This window comes from Bos indicus x Bos taurus, chromosome 5 (assembly GCF_003369695.1).
Source record: "Bos indicus x Bos taurus breed Angus x Brahman F1 hybrid chromosome 5, Bos_hybrid_MaternalHap_v2.0, whole genome shotgun sequence".
NCBI lineage: Eukaryota > Metazoa > Chordata > Mammalia > Artiodactyla > Bovidae > Bos > Bos indicus x Bos taurus.
Window position 1 is genome coordinate 34992675 of NC_040080.1, and position 10786 is coordinate 35003460.

General features: G+C 41.4%; 1 pseudogene; it reads left to right on the plus strand.

Annotated features, from left to right (window-relative positions):
* Positions 1-6997: 6997 nt before the first annotated feature.
* On the plus strand, positions 6998-8200 carry LOC113893435 (annotated as a pseudogene).
* Positions 8201-10786: the final 2586 nt, after the last annotated feature.

Here is a 10786-nt window from a genome sequence, read left to right on the forward strand (position 1 = left end):
CCTTAGTTGAGAATATGTCCTGTAGAGCTAGTGACCCTCTTAAAGAAAGACTTGATTTGCAGTAACTAGAGGCTTAGTGAAAGTGAAAGTGTTAGGCACTCAGTCATGTCTGACTCTTTGCGATCACATAGACTGTAGCCTGTCAGGCTACTCTGTCCATGGGATTCCCCAGGCAAGAACACAGGAGTGGGTTGCCATTCCCTTCTGCAGGGGATTTTCCTGACCCAGGATTGAACCTGGGTTTCCTGCTTTGCAGGCAGATTATCTACCATTTGAGCCACCAGGTCTTAGGTATTGGGCACAATAATGGCCTGCTGTGGCTTATTGAGTTTCTCTCCTAGAAATTTTGAGCAGACATTGAAAGTGTGGTGGTGATTATAACTCAAGTAAGGAATTATGTAGGGAGGTTTTCTAATAATCAGCTTGTCACAGGCTTGCAGGTTCAGGCCATGGAGAGTTGAGGCACTAAATTTATTTTTTCTTCTTTCTACAACCACAATGAAAAAAGTAAAAGTGAAATCGTGTCTGACTCTTTGTGACCCCATGGACTGTAGCCTGGCAGGCTCCTCTGTCCATGGGGATTCTACAGGCAAGAATCCTGGAGGGGGTTGCCATTCCCTTCTTCAGGGGATTTTTCTGATCCAGGGATGGAACCCAGGTCTCCTGCATTGCAGGCAGATTCTTTACCATCTGAGCCACCAGGAAAGCCCTATAACCACAATACCCAGGCCAATTCTAACCAAAATAAAAACACTTAATCCTCATTCTATATCCAAATTTCTCCAACTTTCCCCAAAGGCCTTAACAGCCATTTTTGCCTCTCATATTGAGCCGTTGAGATGTGCTGTTGCTCCATCTCTAACAGGCAACCCCTGCAACCCTACCCTTCATTCCCTGCTTGAATTTTTTTTTTTTTTTTGGCTTTTCCAGAATATCATCCAGGTGGAATCACACATTATGTAGCCATTTCAGATGGGCTTCTTTCACTTATTAATATGCATTGAAGCTTTCTCCATGTTTTTCTTTCTCTTTTTTTAAATTTATGTATTATTTTTGGCTTCACTGGGTCTTCATTACAGTGTGTTGGCTTTTCTCTAGTTTCAGTGAGTGGGGGTTACTCTCTATTGTGGTGCACAGGTTTCTCACTGCAGGGGCTTCTCTTGTTGCAGAGTGTAGGTTCTAGGGAGCATGGCTTTCAGTAGTTGGAGTGCACAGGCTTAGTTCCCCTGTGACATGTGGGATCTTCCCAGACCAAGGATTGAACCCATGTCTTCTGCATTGGCAGGTGAATTTCTAACCACTGGACCATCAGGGAAGTCCTTGAATAATTGAAATTTTTATTATTGAGACCATTGGAGATTCACGTGCCACTTCTAAGAAACAATAGAGATAAACTTTGCCCATTCTCCCCAGTGATAAGTAATATTTTACAATACCATAGGATTCTGTCCCACCCAGGATACTGACATCACTACAACCCACTGAACTTATTCAGATTTTCCTAATTTGTATGCATATTTGTGTGCATGTGTTTAGTTCTACGCTTGTGTTCATTTTTGAATAATAATTTTACCTGTAATAAATGGAGTACTTGCTATCTGCCTGGCACTGTTCTAACTTCTTTATGTGTATAATCTTGTCTATTACTCATGGATTAAGGACTGTACTGGGCTGACCTAGTGGCTTGGATGGTAAAGCATCTGCCTGCAATGCAGGAGACCAGAGTTTGATCCCTGGGTTGGGAAGATTCCCTGAAGAAGGAAATGGTTCCCCACTCCAGTATTCTTTCCTGGACAATTCCCTGGACAGAGAAACCTGGCAGGCTACAGTCCACGGGGTCACAAAGAGTCGGACAGGACTGAGCGACTAACACTCTCGCTTTTTACTTAGCCGTGTTTTACAGATGAGAGAGTCTAAATAATGTGGCAGTGGCAAAGCCGGGCCAATTCACTTTACCACCAGGCCACATATCTCTCGTTACTACAGAGCCCCTTTGGGTTACAATGTTCAGCCCTGTAGAACCAGACCGTGTTCAGAGGGCATGAGGCCAGGAACATGCTTCTGAAATAGCTATAAAAGTCAATGTCAGTTGCACTCGCTCTCTGTGATGGCCCACACTGTGTCTGTAGAGTGTGCTTCTCTCTGACCTAAATAAATCCATTTCTTACCTATAGAAAAAAAAAGTCAATGTCTCTTACAGAGGATTTTTAGGACAGTTAAAATTATTCTATCTGTTACCCTAATGGTAAGTGTAAGAATTTATGCATCTGTCAAAACCCATAAAACTGTGGAATAGAAAAAGTGAACCCTAAGTGAAGCATTGGCTTCAGTAAATAATAATGTATCAATATTGGTTCATCAATTGTGAAAAATATACCACACTATTGCAATATGTTATTAAAGAGGGAAGGAAGTGAATGGGAACTCTGTACCTTTGCTCAATTTTTCTGTAAACCTAAAAACAATTTTTCTATAAACTAATTCTAAAAATACTCTATTAATTTACAAAATAGTAATAGACTCAGAAACAGAAAACAAACTTATGGTTGCTGCTGTTCAGTCACCCAGTTGTGTCCGATTCAGGGACCCCATTGACTGAAGCACACCAGGACTCTCTGTCCCTCACCATCTCTTGAAGTTTGCCCAAGTTCATGTCCATTGCATCAGTGATGCTATCCAGCATCTTATGGTTACCAGAAGGGAAAGGGAAGGAGGAATAAATTAGGAGTCTGGGATTAAATTATACACACTACTAAACATAGAGTAGATAGACAACAAGGACCTACTGTATAGTCTAGGGAACCATACTCAATATCTGTAATAAGCCATGATGGAAAAGAATCTAAGAAATAAATAAATATATATATATATATATATAAAACTTAATCATTTTGCTGTACACCTGAAACTAACACAAGATTGCAAATCAACTGTATTTAATTAAAAATTTAAAAATAATAATCTATTAATTTTTAAAAAGTTTTTAAAGAGTCAATGGCTCTTTCAGATGGACCTAATCACAAAGTAACTGAAAATGCTTTTATCTTTGGAAATCTCCAAACTGTGGTCACTGAGCATTTATATTTCGTGAGCTCTCTTGGATTATCTGAAGTGGCAGGAAACGAGTGACAAAAACTCAGGCACTTAGAGGGTGCCCTGGGGATCTGTGCAGCTTTTTTCCCCTTCCACATCTTTCCCTGCATGGACCTCAGTGGCTGAGCAGAAGGAGGGCAGGCAGAGTAAAGTGTCTGTAATTCCCATCCATTCCTGAGCCCCGTGGAATCTGAACTTATGCTTACTGCATTGTCACTTGAACATTCAATCTTAACTGTCAAGATGTTCTTCAAGGCAGAGAAAGGACTTCAACATGGTATGCCAAAATCTCTTTTCCATACACTTTTTGGCAGCTACAAAAGAAAATGCTGCTCCTATTCTCAAAAATACTGTTTTTATGTTCCTGTGGAAATTCACAAAGGGGATATTATATTTAATCTTTACCACAAGAAGAAATACTTATTTTTGATGGAAATAATACTAGACATGGATATCATGGAAAATATTATATAAGCTTTTATATTGAGTGGGGAATCCACTTTGTACCTCTAGAATATTGTACATCCACCAATCAGGAGGATGGCCAATGACTACCCACTGTGGAATTTGTTCCTTTGACAAACACGCTGTGCTCCAGGCAAACTGTACCTCTACACATTATCATATAAAACCTGAGACACAGATTAATCTTAGCAGCTATTTGGAGGAAGATAACTGAACATACCTCACCCTCCTCCACCCCAAATCACAATCCAATATTAATTCATAATCTTTTTCATTGGCTTTGGTAATTGTACCCTTTGAAGACAATCTATGAATATGCGTAGAGCCCTTAGGCACCTTAATTGCCATTTCATCCAATTAACAAGTTATTAAAAATGCTTTGTGTGAGTACCCCTTCCCTCTTCCTTTCATCAGCAAAGAGTGAGCATAGCCTGTAAGGATGAAGGGCAGGAAGCAGTCACAGCAATGGCAGATAACAAAGGTATCAAAAACAAACAGCCAACTTCGTCCCATCTCACTTTTTTAAAAGTATTTTTTTTTCAATTTTTAAAAATTTTTGGCTGCACCATATGACATGTCGGATCTTAGTTCCCTGACCAGGGATCAAACCCACACTCCCTACATTGGAAACTCAGAGTCTTAACCACTGGATCACCATGAAAGTCCGTAAAAAATATTTGTTTATTTGGCTGTACTGGCTTTTAATTGCGGCATGCGGTAATCTTCCATCTTCATTGCAGCATGCAGGATTTTTTGTTGTGACATGTGGGATCTAGCTCCCTGACCAGGTATTGAACCTGGGCCGCCTGCATTGGGAGCTTAGAGTCTGAATCTCTTGACCACCGGGGAAGTCCTCTCCCATCTCACTTTGTCATTTGACCCTCTAGGTTCAGGTTTTAACGATCAATTCTTCTCCTTTACTAGTTCTTAGGGGACTAGTCCAGAGAAGGCAATGGCACCCCACTCCAGTAGTCTTGCCTGGCAAATCCCATGGACGGAGGAGCCTGGTAGGCTGCAGTCCATGGGGTCGCTAGGAGTTGGACACGACTGAGCGACTTCACTTTCACTTTTTACTTTCATGCATTGGAGAAGGAAATGGCAACCCACTCCAGTGTTCTTGCCTGGAGAATCCCAGGGATGGGGAGCCTGGTAGGCTGCCATCTATGAGGTTGCACAGAGTCAGACACGACTGAAACGACTTAGCAGTAGCAGGGGACTAGTCATGAGATGTTCCTGAAGTTTCAGTATGTTGTTAGAGTCATTTTTATGTAGAGTGTTATGGACAGATTGTTTTCAGAGCAAATGAGAAGCAGATCATACTTACAGCTAAATTGGCAGAGAGATCCATTTAATATTGCAATCAGCCTTTTCCTCACTCATCCATGGAAGGAAATGGGCATAGTTAACCTCAAGAAAAGGAACCTGACTTGAGAGAACAATCAAATAAATATATTTTAAGTGACTTCTATTTCCTATAACAACCAGGATGGCTATCAAGTTAACCTATGATAATGCTGCTGCTGCTGCTAAGTCACTTCAGTCGTGTCCAACTCTGCACGACCCCACAGACGGTAGCCCACCAGGCTCTCCCGTCCCTGGGATTCTCCAGGCAAGAACACTGGAGTGGGTTGCCATTTCCTTCTCCAATAACCTATGATAATGAACAACCCTCAAATCTCCATGACTCCATCCAGGTTTATTTTTCTTCATGAAATGTGTCCAGCATGGGTCAGCAGAGTCTCCACTTCATTTAGTCTCCCGGGTCCCAGGATGATAGAGACTTCATGCTAATTCATGATCCCACCATCTCTGAGGCTTCCCTTGTAGCTCAGTCAGTAAAGAATCTGCTTGCAGTGCAGGAGACCCGGGTTCAATCCCTGGGTTGGGAAGACCCCCTGGAGAAGGAAATGGCAACCCACTCCAGTATCCTTGCCTGGAAAATCCCATGGACAGAGGAGCCTGGTGGGCTGCAGTTCATGGGGTCTTGAAGAGTCGGGCACAATTGAGCAACTAATACTTATTTACCACCTCTGAAGCAGGAGAAAGAAATGTGCAGTTGGTACCACCAATTAAATCCTTCTACTTGGAAGTGGCACATACCACTTCCACTCATATTTTATGGGCTGAAGTCAAGTCACCAGCCATACTTAACTTTAAGGGGACAGGAAATTGCAATCTTAACAAGGACCCAGAAGGAGGAAAATCAGAATATTTGTGAGTAATTATTACCATGCTGCCTATTCCCTGTGACTGACTCAGGAGTTTAATGATACACTGTGGTTTGAGAATTTAGCATTGAGTGTGTGACTCTATGAAAGTGTACCCTGAAGGTTTATGATAAGATCTAGTGTCTTGTGAGAGAAAGCTATTTAACTAATAAGTTAGCTTTGTGGTCCCCAACTTGTTGTCACATTTGCTATAATTCAAGGAAGTTGATAAAAACTGTATCTCTTATAAGCATACTTAGTTGTCCCTTATGAGAACTTTCTATTGTTTTAGGAACTAAGAAAAGCTGTCTTCCATTGACAAGTTGGCATGTTTCCAGTTGGAAATTAATTAGAATCTGTGGACTCTGCAGAGAACTAGGTTATAAGCTTTGAATTAGCCCCAAGAGTTAACCTATTTTCTTATCTGCTTTTAACCTTGTTTCCTCCATTGTAATTAATTGTAAAACAATGGTATTATATTTGTCCTTTAGATAAACTATCTCCAGCCCTTTTGTGAGATATGGAGAATGAACAAAGAATTGGAAGTCGCGGTGTGGGAGGCACGGGGTGAACTTGTCACTTTGTTAAAAACAATAGCTTTCCTGGTGGTGATGTTGTACTATAGTACTGGGCTTTCCAGGTGGTGCTAGGAGTAAAGATCCCTCCTGTCAAAGAAGGAGATGTAAAGAGATGTGGGTTTGATCTTGGGTGGGGAAGATCCTCTGGAGGAGGGCATGGCAACCCACTCCAGCATTCTTGCGTAGACAATCCTTTGGACAGAGGAGCCTGGTGGGCTAATAGGGTCGCAAAGAGTCAGACACGACTGAAGTGACTAAGCACGCATGCACTATAGTAATGCAAGATGTTGCTACTGGGGGCAACTGTGCAAAGGATATACAGGGTTCCTGTGAGTTATTTCTTACAACTGCATGTGAATCTGTAATTATCTCAAAGTTAAAAGCTTTTTTTTTTAAATCTACAATAGCTTTCCAAAGATGCTGCTAGTGCAGGTGATTTAAGTTTTTTTAAAGGACTTGAAAATGTCAAGATTCTCTTTCAAACCAATAATGTAATGAAATTCCCAATTTACCGTGCAATAGAAATCATTGTGGCAATGACTTGAAACCACAGATAAGGGATATTTCCATGAATTACTTAAAAGAAAAGGCACAAGATTCATATATTTAAAAAGTGAGAAGCATTGCTGAAGTCTCCCCACCTCCACTGCTGTCATGTCAAAGTCAGAGTTTCCCAAAGAACTCAAACAGCTACAAAACTCTCCGTCAGACATCTGAGCTTTGAAACAACCGATGAGAGCCTGAGGAGCCATTTTGAGCAATGGGGAATGCTCACAGACTGTGTGGTGATGAGGGCTTCAAACACCAAGCACTCCAGAAGCTTCGGGCTTGTCACGTGTACCACGGTGGGGAAGGTGGATGCGGTCATGAAGGCGAGGCCACGCAAGGTGACGGAAGAGTTGTGGAGCCCAACGGCCGTCTCAAGAGAAGATTCTCAAAGACCTGGTGCCCACTTAACTGTGAAAAAAATTTTTATGGGTGGCACTAAAGAAGACACTGAAGAACATTACCTGAGAGATTATTTTGAACCGTATGGGGAAACTGAAGTGTTTGAAATCATGACTGATTGAGACAGTGGCAAAAAGAGAGGCCTTGTTTTTGCGACCTTTGATACCGTGACGCCATAGACAAGACTGTCATTCAGAAACTCCACCCTATGAATGGCCACAACTGTGAAGTAAGGAAGGCCCCATCCAAGCAAGAGATGGCTAGTGTTTCATCCAGCCAAAGTGAATGGCCACAACTGTGAAGTAAGGAAAGCCCCATCCAAGCAAGAGATGGCTAGTGTTTCATCCAGCCAAAGTGAATGGCCACAACTGTGAAGTAAGGAAAGCCCCATCCAAGCAAGAGATGGCTAGTGTTTCATCCGGCCAAAGAGGTGAAAGAGATTCTGGAAACTTTGGTGGTGGTTGTCAAGGTGGTTTCAGTGGGAATGACAACTTTGGTCATGGCGGAAACTTCAGTGGTGAAGGCGGCTTTGGTGGCAGCCGTGATGATGATGGATGTGGTGGCAGTGGGGACAGCTATAATGGATTTGGTGATGATGGAAGCAGCGTTCGAGGTGGCAGAATCAATGATTTTGGCAATTACAACTATCAGTCTTCAAATTTTGGACCCATGACAGGAGGAAACTTCGGAGGACGAAGTTCAGGCCCTTGTGGTGGTTGAGGCCAGTACTCTGCCACATCTTGAAACCAAGATGGCCATGGTGGTTCCAGCAGCAGCAGTAGCCATGGCAGTGGCAGAGGTTTTAATTACTGCCAGGAAACAAAGCTTAGCAGGAGAGGAAAGTCAGACAAGGGACAGGGAAGCTACAGATTACAACAGATTTGTGAACTCAGCCACACAGAGTGGTGACAGGGCCTACCTGCTACAAAGAAGACATGTTTTAGACAATACTCATGTGTATGGGCTAAAAACTTAAGGACTATACTTGTGACTAATTGTATAACAGCTTATTTTAGTTTCTGTTCTGTGGAAAGTGTAAAGCATTCCAACAAAGGGTTTCAATGCAGGGCTTTTTTTTTTTTTTGCACCCATGCTGTTGATTGCTAAATCTAATAATCTGAATCAATGTGTATTTTTTTCACATTTTTTCAATGTGTTGTGTAAAGTTAGTCTACTCTGAGGCCATTTTGGTAAATTACCCCCAGTGTGAAGTTAGAATTCCTTCAGAGTAATGCCAGTTTCCATTTGAAACTTATTTACAACCTGCTTTGATGGAGAAGCTGCTGTCTTCAGAACCTTGGTGTAGTTGAACTGACAGTTATGTGTTGTGACCTGGAGTTCATTGTTAGAAGGGTCACCCATGAAAAGTCATGGAGTTTCTGTTTTTTTTGTTTGGTCATTAATGATTGTTGGCAATATATCTAAATTGAGTAGATATGTATGCAATATATCTAAATTGAATTATGGTACCAGATAAAGTTATAGATGGGAATTAAGCTTCTGTATCATCCATTATCATGGGTAATCAATAAAAGATTTAATACCCTCTGAGCACCGAAGAATTGATGCTTTTGAACTGTGGTGTTGGAGAAGACTCTTGAGAGTCCCTTGGACTCCAAGGAGATGCAACCAGTCCATTCTGAAGGAGATCAGCCCTGGGATTTCTTTGGAAGGAATGATGCGAAAGCTGAAACTCCAGTACTTTGGCCACCTCATGTGAAGAGTTGACTCATTGGAAAAGACTCTGATGCTGGGAGGGATTGGGGGCAGGAGGAGAAGGGGATGACAGAGGATGAGATGACTGGATGGCATCACTGACTCAATGGACGTGAGTCTGGGTGAACTCCGGGAGTTGGTGATGGACAGGGAGGCCTGGCGTGCTGTGATTCATGGGGTCGCAAAGAGTCAGAGACGACCAAGCGACTGAACTGAACTGAACTGAAAAAAAAAAAGTGAGAACTCTCTGCCTTCTTTCCTTTCTCTCCTCTTTCTCTGCTCTCTGTCCCCTTACTTCCTTTTCTCCTTCTTTCTCTTTCTCCCTTCCTCCTTTCTTTCTTTGTTTCTTTCTTTCTTCTTTCTTACATTTTTCCTTTTGAAACACAATTGAATCCCTCCTATTGCTAAAAACTATGGTAAGCAGTTGATAAAGAAGACAGAAAATGTGTCTGCCCACATAGTGCTTATAATTTAAAGGAGGAGACAGTAAAATTGTAGTTGTGATGCATGCTTAGAGTAAAACTAAGAGAGAGCTGAGATGAGGTAAGAGGAGTGAGGAGCTGCTCTAGACAAGGTCATCATCTGAGAAGAGGAAGGAGAGAGAGAGAGATTTGAATATTTTTGAGAATCCTTAAAGGTGACCAGTTTGGCTGGAAGATGGTTGGCAAGGAAAAGGCAAAGATTATCTTGGAAACATTGTGGGCAGAGCAAAAGTTTAGTAACTCCAAGCATTGTTATAGGTGACTGTCAGCTCAGACTGACATAATTACTGATATTTGTTCTAAATTAAACAAGTTCATTGTTGAACCAATGGAACTTTAAGTAGTCATTGTCTCTCTGATATACTGTTCGCATATTCTTCCATATTCATTTTCCAAAGAGAAAGCTAATGAACAAGAAGGGAAGTGATTACAAAATGGAATAGAAAAGTTAGAATTAGTACTATTTAGAGAGCTCTAGGTATGTAAAGTCAGAGAAGGCAATGGCACCCCACTCCAGTGTTCTTGCCTGGAGAATCCCAGGGATGGGGGAGCCTGATGGGCTGCCGTCTATGGGGTCGCACAGAGTCGGACACAACTGAAGCGACTTAGCAGCAGCAGCAGCAGGTATGTAAAGTACCAGCAATAAGGAAAGTCCTTTTGTTGACACACATAGGTCACAATGTAAATTTATTATGATTCTAGAGCCAGCTCTTTCCATGGGGATGGATATTCTGCTCCTAGCATCTTGTTCCATCTGCCCAACATTCTGCTAAACATATTTGTAATCTATTTATTATTAGAAATATAAGGCCTAAATCCCTTGCATATAACACTATGACTTAAATTTACATTAAAGACTAAAAGACTATTTTGGAGAGAGGTTACTTCCTAGGTGTAGAGAAGGAATGGCAATAGATGAGAGGATATTAGGATATCAAGAGAACTAAACTTTTTTTTTAGGGCATGTGGCATCTTAGCTCCCCAACCAGGGATCAAATCTACATCCCCTGCATTGGAGGCATGGAGTTTTAACCACTGACCTACCGGGGAATTCTCAAGGACTAAAATTTCATGGCAATATTTTATTTATTAATATTGTGAGATGAGTACATAGGTGATAAAGGTATTAATCTTTATAATGTTTTGGATTTTTGTATATATTTCTTAATATTTCTCTTTTTAAAAGTAGATAATTGCTTTCTCTTTTTAAAAGTTTTTATTTATTTATTATCATTATTTTATTTTTGGCTACACTGGCTCTTCGTTGCTATGCCTAACACTTTCTCTCGTTGCCTTG